Source organism: Octopus bimaculoides, chromosome 5 (genome assembly GCF_046866305.1).
Source record: "Octopus bimaculoides isolate indiv1 chromosome 5, ASM4686630v1, whole genome shotgun sequence".
Taxonomy (NCBI): Eukaryota; Metazoa; Mollusca; class Cephalopoda; order Octopoda; family Octopodidae; genus Octopus; species Octopus bimaculoides.
Window position 1 is genome coordinate 105,787,890 of NC_142932.1, and position 20,000 is coordinate 105,807,889.

Sequence of the window (20,000 nt, forward strand, 5' to 3'; positions counted from 1 at the left end):
TTCCTCTTCCTTCCTTCCTCTCTTTCCTTTCATTCTTGCTTTCAATCCTTCTTTCTTTTTGTCTTCTACCAACCATCTCCTGATCAGAATACAACTTTTATATATTACTATATATATGTACACAGGTGTAAGTATGTATGAGAAAAATGTATATATGCATTTATATATGTGTACGCGTGTGTGTACACACAACTACAGAGACACACGGATAGACAGACAGACAGGCAGACAGGCAGACAGGCAGATAGATAAATAGATAGATAGATAGATAGATAGATAGATAGATAGATAGATGACACACACACACACATACACATATATACACACGCACACGAATTTATGCTTATTGATTTCGGATATATACATTTCTATGCTTATATGTATGTTATTGGATTCTGCTATGCGTGTATGTCTGTGTTCGCGTGTGTGTGTGTGTGTGTGTGTGAGAGAGAGAGAGAGAGAGAGAGAGAGAAAGAGAAAGAGAGAGAGAGAGAGAGAGAGAAAGAGAAAGAGAGAGTGCGTGTATTTAAATATGTATGAATGTGATATCGTAAGCTTTTGGCTCATATGTGTATAAAATACAAAACTGAAGTTTTTATCTCTTATCCATCTTTCTACGTGATTTTCTGATTGGAATACACGCGCAGATATACATATACAACTCACCCATTTATACTTTACATACATACATACAAACAAACATACATACATACATACATATACACAGACAATCATTCATACACACACTCATATATGTATATGTAATTATATACACATAAGTGCATATATATATTTTGATACGGGTTTCCTCTCGCTCAACCCTGTCTTGTCTCCTTATCTGTTCGTCTTTTTCTATCTCTTTCACCATCACATTATCTCTTTCTTGCATTTCTCTGTGTCTATCTGTTTATCTATCTATCTATCTATCTATCTATCTATCTATCTATCTATCTATCTATCTATTTATCTATCTATCTATTTATCTGTCTGTCTGTCCGTCCGTTTGTCTGTATATGTATCTATTCATCTATCTACCTATCTCTTTCACACCTTTCTATACACACACACACACACACACACACACACACACACATATATATATATATACTTAGAAATATGTATGTATGTATGTCTTTCCATTAATCTATGTTTCTCTCTAGTTGTCAATCTATCTATTTTCTTTCTATTTCTAATTCCTTCCTCATTCCTCATTTCTTTCTATGTCTCCCTTCTTTCTTTCACTCTACTCCACTTCCCTCCTCACTTCGTCTTCGATTATTTCTCACTTCCACACTTTCATACACACATACACACACACACACACACACACACGCACACACACCATCTATTACTAATTCATTTTATGCAGTTGTATCATCACGACACACAAACACACACACACACACTAACATGTGTATATGCGTGTCTGTTTGTGTATGTGTCTGTACATATATGTATGTACTGTAATTTTTTTTTTTCAAAATATATGTTTCTAAGTTCCTATACACACATATATTTCACTTGTACGATATAGTATTTTTTAATGCTACTTAATGTATCAAACTATTCTTTATCCTTCTTTAATAAAGTTTTGCAACTTCGCTCTTATTGTCTGACATCGAATTTTTACTTCAGAATATCAAATGGATGAAAATATATCTAATACATGTGTGTATGCATGTGTGTGTGTGTTTGTGTGTGTGTGTGTGTGTGTGTGTGTGTCTGTGTGTGTGTGTGCATGTGTGTGTCTTTTAAATTATAAATGCGTGTGTACAAGTAGGTGTATGAGTATATGTACTAAGGTGTGTATTCACATTTTCGTTTAATCGATGTGTGTTCGTGGTAGATGAGTTTACGTGAGTGTATCTGTGTGTACATGGGTTTGTGTGTGTCCGTGGGTTTGTGCGTGTGCGTGAGTGCTTGTGTTAGAAGGAGGAAGAGATTGAGCGAACAAACGAAAGAAAGTAGCATTCAACACATTTAGGAGAGGTTACAGAATCTGAGTCAAACTGTTATTATACATACATATATTCATACATACATGCATACATGCATATTTCCATACAGACACTCACTCACACACATATATTCGTTCGTTAGACATTTGGGATAATCGTAACTGTTTGACAAATGGTCACATGAAGCTCTAAGTAACAATTTGGGAAGTTTTTCGGCTTTAATAATTATATATATATATATATATATATATATATATATATATATATATATATATATATATATATATATACGATATTAAAAGAGAACAATAGGCGTAACGTCTGCTGTGTTCATTTGTTTTATGAAGGAAATCTTCACTTGTTACCGATATCGATAGTTAGTATTCAGTATACTCGATATTTCCCCTCTCCGGGTGCAATCTAGACTCAGAAGATTATAAGTAATGACAATATCAAAGAATTAGTTAATTTTTAGTCGGCATGTAGTGACTAATTCGTTTCTTCTACAATAGATATAAAACAAACTGTTTGAGTTATAAACCGGCGTCATATACAACGTTTGTCCCCTGTAAAGGGATACATTTATGGATTCGTGTTATCGTTAAGCTTTCTGTTTGAATTTGCTTGATAACAACGCGTTGGAATATTTTTATCAAATCAGTTCTTGTTAGAGTTTAATCCTACGCTTCTGTTTTGCGAAATGCTGTGATTTCTTCCTCAGTCGTATGTGATTCTGTAGTTCGCAGTTGCCAGCATAGCTGTGTGGTCAAGAAGTTCGTTTCGCAATTAAATGTCTGTTCCGATTTCGATCCCACGTTGAGGTTAGATGGGAGCGTATATTCTATTGTAGATTTAGGGAGGTTACTAATAACGTGTGTTGGCTTTAATGTTTTAAGATGTTTATTAATACCCTGCTTTTTTTTCCTTTTTTTTTTCACATAAAACACTCTCACCTTTGCCATTAACACCACCACCACCACCACCACCACCACCACAACCAAAACTACCACCGCCAACACCATCATCATTGTCTCACCATCAACTCTTCCCCCTATACTCACTGCCAGCATTCTCATCCATGTTTCACTACTACCCTCACCTGGTCCACTACCCCCCGCCAAAAACATCACCAACACCAACACCACCGCCATCATTCTCTCACCTCTACTTCCACGTCCATGACGACTACCATCACAACCACCACAACCACAATCAATCACAACCACTACTACCACCATTACCAACACCACCGCCACCGCCACCACCGCCACCACCACCACCACCACCGACACCAATACTGTCATCATTTCAAAATAGCTGTATACCCTCCAATCCAACCGTTTTCACCCAACCTCGTGCTAATTCCTCTTCCCCCCCCACTTCTACCTCCACCTCCACCACTACGATCACTACTTATTTTATTTCTGTATATTATCATGACTTACACCACCCTCTCCCCTACTAACACCACCCTCCACCCGACCCCCGACCCCCACTTCCACGACTACTATTTTTATTATTACCATTATTACTGCCAATAACCCTGATCATCATCATCATCGATGCTGTCATCGTCGTCGTCATCATCATCACCATCATCATCATCATTATCTCCCTCGTCATCATCGTTGTCATCGTCATCGTACCCGTCGTTGTCATCGTCGTCGTCCTCCTCCTCCTACTCATCATCATCATCATCATCATCATCATCATCATCAACGTCGTCGTCGTCGTCGTCATCACCATCATCATCACTCTCCATTATTGTTAACATCTAGTATTACCTCTCAGCACTTTTACCAACCACCACTATCTTCACCACCACAACCACCACCACAACAACAACAACAGTAATGATACTGAAGGGCACTTCTATGTGGGTTTTAGACCTGCTAGACATAGCAGCCTAATCGCCCTCAAATCACACTTTACTGTTTTACAATAAGAATACACAGGAGAATGGAGTACTGGATGTACAAAAAAGACTTGATGGCTATGGTTGGAATACTATTTATTATAAATCTGTTTGAAGGTCGACCGAGGGTTAAATGATAACGACAGCGACGCCGCCGACACCATCATTAAGAACAACTACATGAAAACCCCCGTCGTCTGATACATCACCATACCATCCCCCGCCATCAATACAGCCGGCGCCATCCCCACCACCACTACCACCACAAATCCCAGCACCACTACCACCATTATTGCAAACACCTACAACACCACCAGCAACAACCCATACCACTGCTACCATCGTTACCATAACCAAAAGCACCAACGTTATCACCACCACCACCACCACCACCACCACCACCACCAACACTACTACCACCAACACCACTACCATCACCACCACTACTACAACTATTAGTACCATCGTTACTACTATTGCTTTCTCTATTGCCTCCACCAATACAACCACCACTGCCGCAGTCACCACCACCATCGCCACCAGCATAACCACCACTACCACTATCACCACCACACTACTATTATCACCACTCACACTACTACCACCAACACTGCAACAAGAAAAGCCAATCACAACCATTATTAGCGCCTCTACCACTGCCACCGTTACCGCTACCACCGGCACCAACACACAGTGGATCTGGGCGATTCATATGATTTTCATATAATTTCATCTCTACCATTTCTATCACTACCACCGCCAACTCCAGTACCAATCTCACCATTACCATCACCGTGTTAATCCATCTAACCACGACCAGCTTTAGCATTACCACTACGATGGTCACCACCACTAACACCCTACAAAAGCCTCTATGTACCACCGTTTCTGCCACCAGCACCACCAACACTAACGATATCACCGCCATTACGATCTAACGCCATCTTTGTATCAATACCAGTTTCTTCACCACTAGATCCACTGCTACCACCACCACTACCACCACCACCACCACCATCGTCACTATTATATTATCACCATTATTTCTTCCAGTTGCATCTGCTTGTCTGTTGCCCCCACCATATTTGATAAGAAAAACAACAAGGGCAGCCCTTAATCGTCTTCAACCATACTAGGTGTAAATACCAGTTCTCCTCCAAAACTGAAACGTCAATCTGTGAAAAGCTGAAGGACACGTTCGACAATATAACCTTAGAGATATGCAAATAGTTGGGATGGCCACGACTGGAACGCCTTCCGTAGCAGATCTTCAGGGATATAGACTAAATAGTATAAACGCCAAAAGGATGGTAGCTTGATATGTTAGTAGTAGTCGATAAGTTTCCATCCAAATTATGTCCTTCCAACTCAAATAAGGAAGGTCACATTGAAATATTTTGACCTAAATAATACGAAAAATACGGCAATCTCATGACTGGACTACTTTGATCATGGTCTGCTCAGTTGGGGTTTGACCTTGGGCTAAGCGATACTAGCAAGCAACTACATCAGCAACATAAACACCGATATTACTAACAGCAACTACATCAGTACCAACACCACTACAACACCAGCACCAGCACCACCACTACCAACAACAACAAAAACAGTGACAACAATGTCATGAGCCAATGAGGGAGCTTCAATGTTTACTGTTCTGTCAAGGAGGGAAGGGAGGTTCCCATGGGTGTGTTTTATTTTTTTTCGGGGGGTGGGCATGACTGGTGGGAGGAAGGGAGATAGTTACCCTTAAACTGAAACCAAACCCCAAATGCTTGCAACAAACTGACTCCACTAAGGACACCCAGGATTCCTGTGGTGGGGAGAACCCATCATTATCATCATCATCATCATCATCATTGAACCCTGGAGATTTCTGTCTTAAGTTCGAGGGCTCATGGGGCCAGTTACCGGGTTTCCATAGATCACAATAATCCACCCCACCCCTTACCACCAGTCCGTTTCAGGGTTGTACTCTTTACAAATGAGTGAATTGGAGTAACGTAAAATGAAGTACTTTGCTGCTCAAGAACAAAATGTACCACCAGGTCCGGAAATCGAACCCACAATCTTGCGATTGTGAGTAACCACCTGGACACACGCCGGTATGAAACCGAGAGACGGATTACGTCAACCACTTAAAAATTCAGAACACAAAGAGCTGGAGTAAATACATCGAGGAATCGCTTTTGCAATACTGTCAATTTATCACCTTGGACTTTACCGAAAAGGATAAAGGTTGATGCTGGCCTTGAGAACACAGTTGTCTAATGTGGTTCTGATTTCGAAATAAAACGTTCTAGAAGTTCTTTTAATCTATCACCCTGGACCTTATCCCCAAAAGATAAAGGGCGAGTTGGTATTTTAACTTACGACCATGAAAACCAAGATAAATGCCGCAGCATATTTTGTCCTTCGCTCTAACGAGTCTACAATTTGTCACTCGAGTTGCTACGAATAGCAATCAGACATCATTGGAATCATACTCTACAGTCTGAAATGAATAAGAAAAAAAAATGCGTTGAACAATGCAGTCCCTAATATACGAAAGGTCGGGAAGCTCATGGGTGGGATGTCTGTAATCAAATATTATTTTGAACTTAAAAAACCGCCTTAAACTTTATGATAGGAAAGGATTTCTTATAACAATTTTTACTCCACATCCCCCTCTTACTCCCTTATTATTTTTCCTTTTATTAACGTTAATAAAAAACTAACACACCTTCTCAGTATCTAAAAACACCTCTCTCCCTCTCTTCTTATCTATCTATCTATCTATCTATCTATCTATCTATCTGCCTGTCTATCTGTTTGTTAATTCTAATATAACAATATATCAAGATGGTGAACCGGCAGAGTCGTTAGCATCCCGGGCAAAATGCTTAACAGCATTTCATCCGTCTTCACGTGTTCAAATTCCGCTGATGTCGACTATGCCTTTCATCCCTTTGGGGTCGATAAGATAAGTACAATTTGAGCACTGTGGCCGATGTACTCAACGTAGCCCCTCCCCCAAATTGCTGGCCTTGTGCCAAAATCTAGAACCAATATTTCAATATACTACTTAACATCCTCATATAACTCAGGACATAAAGCAAAATAGATAAATACCGTAGACTGTTTTGTCCTATGATTTCTACTCTATCTGCTATAAATAGGTACCATGACTAGGGACAGATCTTTAAAACGAAACAAATGTAAATATTTGACGCATATTATATAATTATTATGTAAACTTCAATAATAAGAATAATTTCTGCATTGGCCCAAGGACGTTTGGGGACAATGGAAAAAATACCATCGTAATATAAAAACAGTAGGGGTTTTCAAAGAAATGAAAACTAACAGTCATAGATATTAAATAAAATAACAAGGAAAGGTCACCTCTAGCGGAGGCAGCTATCAGAGGGGTGGGGTGCGATGAACGAACGCCACAGCTTCATGGTTATGATTACCCTGGATTACAGGCACCGCCTAAGAGTAGACCCGGTCGTTCGAATCATGGTCACCCCTCACCCCCACATTCCAGGAAATTTTCAAAAAGGCAGCACTTCCTCTCTACTCTCTCCTTACTCCCCCACACCGCCTCCTTTCCATCCCCGCCTCTCCGTACACCTCCTCTCACCTTTGTTGCCACCCTTAGGGAGCTTGGTCGAAGAAAAAGGTGTTAGTTTCACTATCGTATCCACTAACGTGAGCAAAACGTCCAGATATGAAGGATGGTTATGGCCGAATATATCGAGTCTGTTACTGACTGGCACTTTATTTTAACTGTTAATAATAAAGCTAATATTAGTAATACTAAAGAACTAAAGCAAAATTTTCTTCTAAAGACGAAGGTGATCACGGATTTGAAATGATGTCTGTAGAGTGAGAAAGCGATTGCAATTGCGTGACAAGTAACTGATTCACTTTCACTTTCAGGTGAACAGGTGAACAGGTGAACAGGTGGTTGAATCATTAGGGTATTCGGCTCACGATTGTAAAGCCGTGTGTTTGATACCCGGTGGCGCATTTTGTCCTTGAGCAAGACACTTTATTTCATGTTGCTCCAGTATATTAAGCTGGCAAAAATGAGCTGTATCTGTAATTCAAAGGACCGGCCTTGTCGAATTCTGTGTCGCGCTGAATCTCTCTGAAGACAACGTTAATGGTACACGTGTCTGTGGAATGCTCAACCACTTGCGCATTAATTGAACGAGCAGGCTGTTCCGTCGATCGAATCAGCTAGAACACTCGTCGTCGTAACCTGAGAGGAAGGAGTGGGTGATGTGAGAAGGGGATATGATAATAGGAAGGGATCAAAGGGGGCGAAAATGGACTGATTATGAAAAGGGATAACCAGCGTCTGTCCGTACCTTTACGCTTGCTAAATTTAGTTTTTGTGCTTCATATCATGCATGTAACTCTCAAGTTATATATCTATGGGTGTGTTTAGTTAAGTATACTTCACGTCAATATTTAATCACTCAATCAATTTTACCCAATGAATCATTCGATCAATCAATCAATCAATCCCTATCTGTCTATTTATCTTCACTATCACTATATCTTCTCTGTCAATCTACCTTTTACATCAATCAGACAATCTTTATAGCTACCTTTATACCTAGGTAGGTAGGTAGGCAGGTAGAAAGAAAGCTATCTGGCTTTCTACTTACCTGCCTACCAGCCTACCTACCTACCTACCTACCTACCTACCTACCTGCTTACCTATCTATCTATCTATCTATCTATCTATCTATCTATCTATCTACCTATCTATCTATCTATTTATTTATCTATCTATCCATCTATCTATTTGTCTGTCTATTTGTCTGTCCGTCTAGCTATTTATCTATCCAGCTATGCAACAGCCTATCCGTCTATCTGTATCTATTGATGTATGCAAGTATGAATCTACCTGTCTATCTATCTATCTATCTATCTATCTATCTATCTATCTATCTATCTATCTATCTATCTATCTATCTACATTCCCTTTTGTTTTACTACTTATCTAATTGATGATGCGTAACTTAGACCTTATAGATTATGTTATGTGACAATCAGCTTTTCGGAATGACACCTTAACTGTTTGTCTATCCTTCATTTGGGTTCTTTTATAGTCTCTCTCACACTTTTTCCTCTTCTCTGAGACTTTATCTTTTATTTATTTGGCACCCTGTCTACTTCGACACACTTTAGTCAGTCTGTCTGAATCTTGTTTGTTGGCCCGTCTCTCTGTCACTGTCACTGCAATTACTCCTTCTCTATCGTTTTCGCTTTCTAGCTCTCACTGGGGTGGGGTACGTGCGTGTGAGTCTATGTATGTGTGTGTGTGTGTCCCTGTGTGTGTGTTTGGGTGAGTCTCTTTTTCTGTCTCCTTCACTCTCTCTCTCTCTCTCTCTCTCTCTCTCTCTCTATCTATCTATCTCTCTTTCCCATATATATATATATATATATATATATATATATATATATATATATATATATACACACATTCATATATACATATATGCATATACGTATATGTATATATACATATATGTCTGTATATATATATTGTATGTATGTGTGAATCTACATATGTATGTATGTATGTATGTATGTATGTATGTATGTATGTATGTATGTATGTAAACTACTTTTCTCACATTACACAAACACGCACATATTTGCGCATATACATATGTGTGCGTGTGTGTATTCATGCTTGGATGTATGTATACTTGCTTCTATATCATAGTCGACCCATTTCTTTTTCCGTCATCTCAGACAAACATGTATACACGGTTGCACACACACTCATGCACCATCGCAGACAAACTGCATCAAACACTTACACACAGAAACACAGCCCAACAAAAGTGCCGATGCTTGATAAATCGACCTGCTAATAATCCTTTCTATTAAATGCACAAGGCCTGAAATTTGGGGATAGGGGACCAGTCGATTACATCGATCCCAGTGATTCACTGATACTTAATTTACCGACGCCGAAAGGATGAAAGGCAAAGTCGACCTCGGCGGAATTTGAACTCAGAACGTAACGACGGACGAAATGCCGCTAAGCACTTTGCCCAGTGCGTTAACGATTCTACCAGCTCACCGCCTTCGACCTGCTGATAATAGCAGCCAAATCTCATTCAAATCATACTCTATGATCTTTTTTAAAATAATAAGAGGACGCTTTGAATAGTGTAGTCATTTATATGTTACGGGTGCATTAAAGACATGATGGTCACGGTTGGAACATCTTTGATCATAGTCTACTAGATCACTGTTGACCTAGGACTAAACCACGAAACCATCAACTAGGACGTTGACAGCGAATAGAAATATATATATATATATATATATATATATATATATATATATATATATATATATATATATATATATATATATATATATATATATATATATATATACACACACACACGTATATATATATATTTGTATGTATGTATGTATGCATGTATGCATGTATATATATATACATATATATATATATATTGGTTTCAAATTTTGGCACAAGGCCAGCAATTTTGAGGTAGTTTGGGAAGTCGATTACATTGACCCTTCTGTTAAATTGGTGCTTGTTTTATCGCCCCGGGTTGAATGAAAAGCAAAGTCGATCTCGGCGGAATTTGAACTCAGAATGTAAAGTTGGGCGAAATGCTGTTAAGCACTTTGTCTGGCGTGCTGACGATTCTGTCTGTTCGCCGTCTTAGAAATATGCATGTATCAAAATTTATACAATGTATACACACAACTATTGTATACACGTTATTTTTTACAATATTTACATTCAGGGAGATAGCCGTGACGCATTCGCATATTCGAATGGAGCGATGCAAAAGTTAACGAAAACAATGTTACACCACTCGCACTACCAAGAAATTTTTAAAACGCACATAGAGATATGTGTAAATGCTCACATGAACACACACACACACACACAAACAAACAAACACACACACAAACACACACACATACCGGTTTTTGTTCGTCTATGAACAAAATAAGAATCAAAGTTTATAAGAATATTCAAATATACTCGTGTACAAGAACAACACACGCGCACACAGAGGTATATATATACATAGATATATATATATAAATATAAGTATCTATACTTAAAAAAAAACTATGCACACTCATACACACTCATGCACATGCACACGCGTAGCCCTAAGAGTGTCTAAATGTACATTAGCGCAAAACGTGCATGTGCATACGCACAAGAGAATACTTACAGAAACTAGATTGCACACACGCAAGAGAAAATTTCATGCGCAGAAAGACACACGAAATACATTGCGGACATGCATACAGAACACACGTACAGTTACACGCACACATATACACGCAGAGCAGAATGTGCGAATATACAAAGTACATCGTGCACACGCAATACAAAATGCGACACACATATAAATGTACACATCTGAAAATGCGTATATATTTAAAATACATAGTGCATGCACACGTAAATGCATACGAGTCCAAAATATATGGCACATGCACAACACAGGATGTACACACGCGCAAAGTAATATATATGTACACATACATATTAACGCACACGTACATGCACGCGTACACTTACACACATGCATACACATACATATACGCATAACAAAATGCGTGCACACAATAAATGCACGCGAACACAAAATGCATGGCACATGCACAACACAGGATGTACACACACGCAAAAACAACATATATGCACACATAGATATAAACGCACATATACATGCACCACACACACACACACACACACACACACACACACACACATACACATACGTACACGTGCACACATCGCATGCCAAAGCAAAATGCGCGCAAACGTGAAATATGAAAATTACGGAAACAAGAAAATATGCTTTCACGCACAGTACATCCATAAGTTATTCGGGACTACGAGAAGCTATGTGGATGCTCAATCTGCTAAAAATAACAGTCAAAGCTGCCTCAAATAAAACCCTACCGTCTTAGAAGATGGTAGTTGTAGCCCAATATGTACGTAATTTCAGAAGGAAAATGGTTTGGTCATGGCTGTGTAGTCAAGAATGTCGTTTTACAACCGTATGGTTTCGGGTTCAGTCCCACTGCGCGACATCATCCGTGAGAGTCTTTTACTATTAGCCTCAAGCCAAGCAATGTGTATTTGATAGATGGAAAATGTGCGGAAGCCCAGGGTATACATATATATATATATATATATATATATATATATATATATATATATATATATATATATATAGAGAGAGAGAGAGAGAGAGAGAGAGAGAGAGACAGAGAGAGAGAGAGAGAGGGAGAAACATATATACAAATATATATGTATACAGATATATAAATATGTATATATGTATATATACATATATATGTCTGAGTGTGTGTGGATATGTTTGTGTGGGTGTGGGAGTATGTGTGTATGTATATATACACACACACACATACATGCACATGTGTGTGTGCGGTGTATGTGTGTATGTGTGTGTGTGTGTCAGTGTGTGTGTGTGTTGTGTGTGTGAGTGTGTCAGTGTGTGTGTGTGTGTGTGTGTGTGTGTGTGTGTGTGTGTGTGTGTGTGTGTCAGTGTGTTTGTCCTCCACCGCTGCTTGACTACTGGTGTTGCTATATTCACGTCATAGTAAACTAGCGGTTCAGACAAGGAGACCGACAGAATAAGAACTAGACTTCCAAAATGTATGACATGCACAAAACAACAAACACATATATATGTATGTATATGTATATATATATATATATATATATATATATATATATATATATATATATATATATATATATATATATATATATATATGTATGTATGTATGTATGTAGGTATGTATGTATGTATTTATGTATAGATAAATATATATACATATATATATGGGCGCGACTCTGTGGTAAGAAGCTTGCTTCCCAACCACATGGCACCTTAGGCAAATGTCTACTACTATAGGCTCGGGCTGACCAAAGCCTTGTGAGTGAATTTGCTGCACGGAAACTGGAAGAAGCCCGTCGTACATATATGTATATCTATGTGTGTGTGTGTGTCTTTGTATATGTTTATCACCCACCACCGCTTGATAACAAATGTTTACGTCTCCGTGACCTAGCGGTTCGGCAAATTTGACCGTTAGACTAAGTACCAGGCTGTGTGTGTGTGTGTGTGTGTGTGAGTGTAAGAGTATATGCATGTATGTTGGTGCCTGTATATGTATTCACAATGAAAAAACATGTTCTTGGAAAGGGATTTCCTGTGGGTTAGTACAGAAACTTGTTTACCTACATTTCACCACACACAAGTTATAAACACTTGAGTAAGGCATGAACGTTATATAACGCCACATCGTCTTTGCTATAATAACCCCCCTCCGCCTCCTCTTCCTCCTACCTCGTTCGTTATATTCATCCTCCTCCGCTCACTTCCTTCTTTTTCTTCTACATGTCCTTCCTTCTACATGTAGGCTGGTTGGGATTGTCCCTATGAAAGAAATCAATATCAGCTTTGAACACCGTCTGCTGCAGCATGTAGGAAAGCAATTTTACACACTTACACAAGCTCAGGGCATCTTCTCTAAGTGATAGCATGATTTGCGCGAAATAGCAACTAAGTCTCAATTGATTCATATCTTTACTGCTATTGATCGCAAACAAAAAAAGTGGGAGCTTAATTTTCTTCAACTAAGAAATACACCCTGATTAATATAGTCGTACATATGCATAAATACACACACACACACACACACACACACACAGTTATATATACACATATATACATATATATATATATATATATATATATATATATATATATATATATATATATATATATATATATATATATATATATATATATATATATATATATATATAAATGTATTCCAGATAATTCAGCTTGTCAAATCAATACTGTGTACAAAATTAACCGATTTTTCACTGGTTCCGGTCATCCTGCAACTCTGCGTATGTATTTAAGGAATAATTGATACATTATATGCGGTGTAATCTTCAGTAAGCAAAAAACGGAAACGAACAAATATTTCAAACATCACTATTCGGATTTCAATAGCGATGTTTATCCCAAATACGAGTCCATTGCATAACTTAGGTTGCATTTTGTAAATGTGTATTCTTACACAACAACTCATTTCTTCAGATGATATTCAACCGGATATTTTCCAAGCGATACCCTGCCAAATGTTCTGGTATTTTGTCAAAATGTTTGGTTGGGTATCTCCTGGAAAACAATCGGCAGAAAATCACCTGAAAAAGTGGATGGTTATATAATAATACACGTTCACATAGTGTTGCCTAATAAGTTATGCGATGGACTTGTATTTGGAATAAACCGCGCTACTGAAACACGTGTAGTGACGCTTTGCAGTATTCATTCGCTTTCATTTGTTTGTGTGTGTGTGTGTGTGTGTGTGTGTGTGTGTGTGTGTGTGTGTGTGTGTGTGTGTGTGTGTGTGAGTGTGTGTGTGTGTGTACACACAGGCATACACACACACATATTTAAACAATAACAACGAAACCAACTCGTTATGTCAGACATTCACAACTCTCAGTACCATCACTACCACTATTCCTCCGCCTTCATTAACACATCGTCATTTAGTTAAAACACATCCTAGCATTTTAAAACTGGTAACACATTTACAACTCTGGGATATCAGGTGTCTGTTTGATCAAAACCGATTTGATGGGGGTCGGTAAGTCAGCCGAGACACGGTTGTACAATCAGCAAGAAATAACAGCCAAATCTCTCTCAAATTACACTTCAATTTCTCTAACAAAAAAATGTAAGGATTCATACACTACGAGGGGGCACTGACAAGTTCCTGGCTTTGAGTAAAAGAAAATACAGGAGTTTCAGTTGATTCTTCTATTCAACATATTCCTTTCTCAGATTCACACACTTATTGCAGCGGTTCTTAAGTTTTTCTAAGCTCTGTAAAAAAACTTGGAAAGTTGGGCCTCCAACCAAGCCATTTGCGATATCCTTAAAGTCAAGAATTTTTGGGAACCCCTCGAATATAATTTAGCCATGGGTATATACATAAGAGAGGCAAGATAGTCACGGCTGAAACGCAATTGACCATCGTTCAGCTCGTCCAAATTTCACTTGGGGTTGATCACAATAACAGCAGCAGCAACCTCAACCACCACCATCACTATAATGACAACCACAACAACATATCCAGGCCTTGTTTGAAACTTGTAAACAATAAGTTACTGGACACTTTTGAGAAACGTTCTGTACGACGTTTCACATTCTACTTCACTTCTGCCATTCTACAGGGTGTCCACAAAGTCTGGGTACATGGGAATTAACACATACTTTAAAAAATTATTTCTTATATTTAATTGTTTATGTTATGGTTTTATTTATTCCATGTACCCAAACTTTGTGGACACCCTGTAGTCAATGGAGGAATAAATAAATAAATAAATGAATTGGCGCATGCGTAGTAATGCAGTTAAGAAATTCACTTCGCAACTATATGGTTTCTGGTTCTGTCACATTTGTCTCATACCTCTTAAGTATACGTATGTCTTGTATACTGACTCCAAGCTGATCACAGTTTTGTGAGTGAACCTGAGAGTCGGAAACCACGAGGAAACCACGAGGAAACTCGTCGTGTGTGTGCGTGTGTGTGTGTTTGTGTGTGATTTGTGTTTATACTGGTACCGCTTGACAACCGTTGTTGGTTTATTTACATTCTTGTAACATAACAGTTCAGCAAAAAGAGATTAAATACCATACTTGAAATAAATGCTTGGGTCGATTTGTTCTGCTAAATAATTCGAGGCGTGACGTAGCTTGACCACCGTCCAATGACTGAATAAACGAATAAAACACACGCGCGCGCAAATAAAAACACACATGTACCTGCTTTATATGCAAGTATCCTTTAGACAATTAGGAACATTATCTCTTTACAAATATTTCAATTACCAATAACAGAATGGCTAAGAAGTCGTTGTTATTTTCATATATTTAAATGTCTTTTACGGAGGCAACATCATTAAAAACACAGGTTTTATACTGCAATGATTAAAGAAGACCAGTTACCCCTTTCCCCTTTCACTACCACCATCATCACCACCATGAAGCAAAATAATTGCTCTCGTTGTTATGTTGACTTCTTATAAGATTAACAGTTAATCTTTTCCTCGGAGAGGGAAGTTAAAGAAAATGAAATAATTTTATTTAATAAGCAAGAGCACTCACAAAGCGCAAACCTCCACCAAGGCGACATCAACGACCTCTCAACAATTAACCAGAGATGAGTCTTAAAATGGGAATATCTGAAATAAACTCGACTGCTCTCACAAGAATACTAAAAATGAACCCGGCCGCTCTCAAAATTTAAGTAAAAATAAACAGGAAAAATAATCTAGAATCCTTGTCCAGGACCGGATCGATCCCAAAATTTAGGCAGTTTGTGCCAGTCCCGAGACCTCACATTCCTGAAAATTACATCCGAATCCATCCAGCGATTCTTGAGATATCTTGTCCACGGACAAACAAACAAACACGACTGAAAAACAATACCTCCGCCTGAGCGAAGGCGGAGGTAATAAAGCTATATCTTTAGTGATTGTTTTATGGGGCTGTGCAACACTTCTATACTCGTGTACTTATCGTTATTCTTTTTCAATTACTTATGAAAGGATTACTGAGCATAAGACTACCTTACAACGAGTCGAAAGCCTCGATTCAGATCGTTTTCGGTTTGAAACAGCCATTTTACTTAGCTGCAGCATTAATAAACTTGGGAAATGCATAAACGTCACAACGTCTTTCTTATTCCATCAAGATCACCATATCACTTGTTTCTACGTAAGACGTGAGCTACTCAACGAATAGTTTCTTTGGGGTTTTTTTTTTGGTTTTTTTTTTTGGGTTTTTGTTTTTGTTTTTTGTTTTTGTTTTTCTTTTTGCGTGCAAATACTTGAAGTAGGATCTTATACATCGAGTTTACATCTCTGAATCCCTGAGTCTACTTGATTCCTGATCCTCTTATAGAAGATCTAAATACATGTACATCTATAATACATCTGTTCCATACATATGGAGCCGCAACCGTATTTTCCCAGCGGATGTTGTCGTTCATATTGCTCATGTCAACGAAACGCGTGGGATGTGATATTTGTGCTGTTAGTATAAGCCCTTGTGCAGCCTCGTGCATTTACTGCACTGCTTGGCTGCGAAATTAGCTTAAACATCAGAGAAGTAGCGGGAGTGTGCTGAAGTTGTAAGATGACAAGTGTGCAGCTACATCAGAAGAAACACGCATGTCACGTCACATTAGCGCTACGTCATAGAGAGAGATTGTCAGTTGTGTGGGTGTAGACATTGAATAAGATGTATTACATAAAGAAATTAGAACAGTTGAGAGAAAGGGAAGGATTTATAAGCACTAATGAAAGGAATACACAACTAGATGTTTTACAATACCTTTGGTTAGTATTTTGCCATTTTCGTTTAAAAAACTACGGAGGTTACCATTGCTACTACACCACTCATAGATCAATAGAAAATGTAATTACATTTCTTTCTTTCTTTTATCGTTTACTTGTTTCAGTCATTTGACTGCGGCCATGCAGGAGCACTGCCTTTAGTCGAACAAATCGACACCAGGACTTATTCTTTGTAAGCTTAGTACTTATCGGTTTCCTTTGCCGAACCGCTAGGTTAGGGGGACGTAAACACACCGACATCGATTGTCAAGCGATAGAGGGGAGACAAACACACACTCACACACACGCACACACACATAACATATATATACGATGGGCTTCTTTCAGTTTCCGTCTACCAAATCGACTCACAAGGCTTTGGTCGGCCCGAGGCTGTAGTAGAAGACATAATTATTTACCGATTTATCACTTATTTATTCGAGAAGTAGTGCAGGCTGGTGATAAACTCCCGGTAAATGGAAATGAGGATACGGGTTCTTTACTCTTTAGATTAATTACACCTCACTTTTGTTTTCTATTTATTTGTACCTGACATCGTACATATACGTAAAAATATTAGTTTACATGAGAGATATTGTGATCTTGTAACCAGTATCGAGTTCCAGTGACCAAGGTAGATTTAGCTCTCGATTATAATTGCTTCATGTCCGTTAAATAAGGTTGTTCTTGAGAAGATATGAACGTCAGACCTTTCATTCCTCTACAAATATGTAGCATTCTGTGAAAGTAAAAATACGAAGATATATCACTTACATTTATATTCTTTTACTGCTTCCAATCATCGGACTACGACCATACTGGAGCACCATGTTTAATAGTTTCAGTTGAATATATCAACTAGGCCAGTTTTTATTGGTCAAAATGGATTAGATGGTCGAATATGTACACGATTGGGAATAATGTTTGCTGTTGTGCTATGGCATAAGAGCTGTAAGCATCAATACTTAGAAAAACTACACGCATACAGTCAAGGAGAATAGAAAACAGGTGTACAGCATCATTTAATCCATTGTACAATTTAGATGTTACCACTAATATACATCCAGGCGCATTCTATATCTTGCAAGACATTTCCACGTTTCCAAACAATAGACAAGTACCATAAATTCGCTAACATCCACAACTTTATGGTCAGCCATTCTTGGCCAGACAATATCAGATTCAACTAAAACACAATTACAGAAAACGTACTACTACGCAGCCTGAAAGTAACAACCAATTTATAACTGCCGAAATCCCTCTGCTAGCCCACTCTTGGAATGCTGCCTTTCTGTGTACGTGAAATAAGCATCTAACACATTCATGGACGATAAGGAAAAGAATTATGTGAGGCTTAGTGCGAATAAATTCAAAAGATGTTATTACCTTCATTTGTACTCATTTACGTCAAGCGATAGGGTAAACTCTATACACTTATTTATATAAAAATTCAGAAACAAAGGAAGAGATTTATTCATTCATAGACTGGACCACCGGTCAACTGATAACAAATGTCGTGAGAGACACCACTAAACTGAAGGTCGGAAATATTGTCTAATTGTCATAATAAGAGGGAAATTCTCCTGGATAGCTACCGCTTGAAAGCCCCTTGCCAGATGATTCAAGTCCACAACCATCATTATGATATGCATTGTGTTATAGTCGACAGTTTGCAAATACAACGCGTCTGGAGCAACTGATTTTGTGTGTGTGTGTGTGTGTGTGTGTGTGTGTGTGTGTGTGTGTGTGTGTGTGTGTGTAAGTGGTGAATGAATGAATATTGATCAATCACAGTCTTGCGAACTGACGAGAATATGACTTGCCGAAGAGGTTTAAATAAGAGGAATATATGATTTTTGCTTTCATCATTTGGCTTTGATTACAACAACTGCGTCGAGCTCAATAATTTCAATTGTCAGATTTCATTGCAGTTATGGGCCTTGATTTTGTTTTTAGATACTAATCTCCTCTGTAGGGAGTCTTTGCTTACTATTTGTATGAATAATCAGGGTAGCTGGAAGATTTTCATATGTGGTAGCATGCTGTATTTGTATTTAATATACAGACCGCTCCCTGGGGCGCTGTCGCTCAGTCATATATTTACGCGCAGGTATACATATACATACCAACATACATACATACATACATACATACATACATACATACATACATACAAACATATATATGCATAAAAATGCATATAGATACTTTTATATATATTTAGGTATGTATACGTCTGTACCAGAGAATAATTATATTAATGCCCTATGTGTACGTGTGTATGTATGTATGTATATGTCAACATATGTGTACATGTGCAATCAATGCACTCCGTTGCTCACGTAAAAAGCCAGCAGTATGTATACGCGTTTCTGACTTCGTATACTCCGCAGTGTATTTCCTGTGATATAAATGCCATCAATTATTACAGCAGAACTGAATACATCTGATTAATGATGGCACAGATGTGCGCAAGTAAAGATTTTTATTGTATGTACATGTGTATGCACGCGCGCGTGTCTTCATGCGTGTACATTGACACAGACACACACACACACACACACAAGATATACAACCAAACACACACAGACGTATATGTGCGTATGTATATCTACATATATCTATATACATAAATATATATAGATATAGATAT

General features: G+C 38.2%; 2 protein-coding genes and 1 long non-coding RNA gene across 13 annotated transcripts in view; 2 read left to right on the forward strand and 1 right to left on the reverse strand.

Annotated features, from left to right (window-relative positions):
• The window catches only part of LOC106879491 (uncharacterized), a 28,801-nt gene extending 12,082 nt beyond the window's left edge, over nt 1-16,719 (reverse strand). The window contains exons 1-2 of the long non-coding RNA XR_001410640.3: nt 16,580-16,719; nt 13,272-13,361 (exon numbers count right to left, since the gene is read on the reverse strand). This is a non-coding gene — a long non-coding RNA (uncharacterized LOC106879491). The remainder of the gene's footprint in view (nt 1-13,271; nt 13,362-16,579) is intronic.
• The window catches only part of LOC106867711 (choline O-acetyltransferase), a 643,259-nt gene that overhangs the window by 28,239 nt on the left and 595,020 nt on the right, over nt 1-20,000 (forward strand). The gene's annotated exons all lie outside the window — the stretch shown is intronic.
• Nucleotides 1-20,000, forward strand: part of LOC106867714 (putative vesicular acetylcholine transporter-B) — a 99,949-nt gene that overhangs the window by 28,230 nt on the left and 51,719 nt on the right. The gene's annotated exons all lie outside the window — the stretch shown is intronic.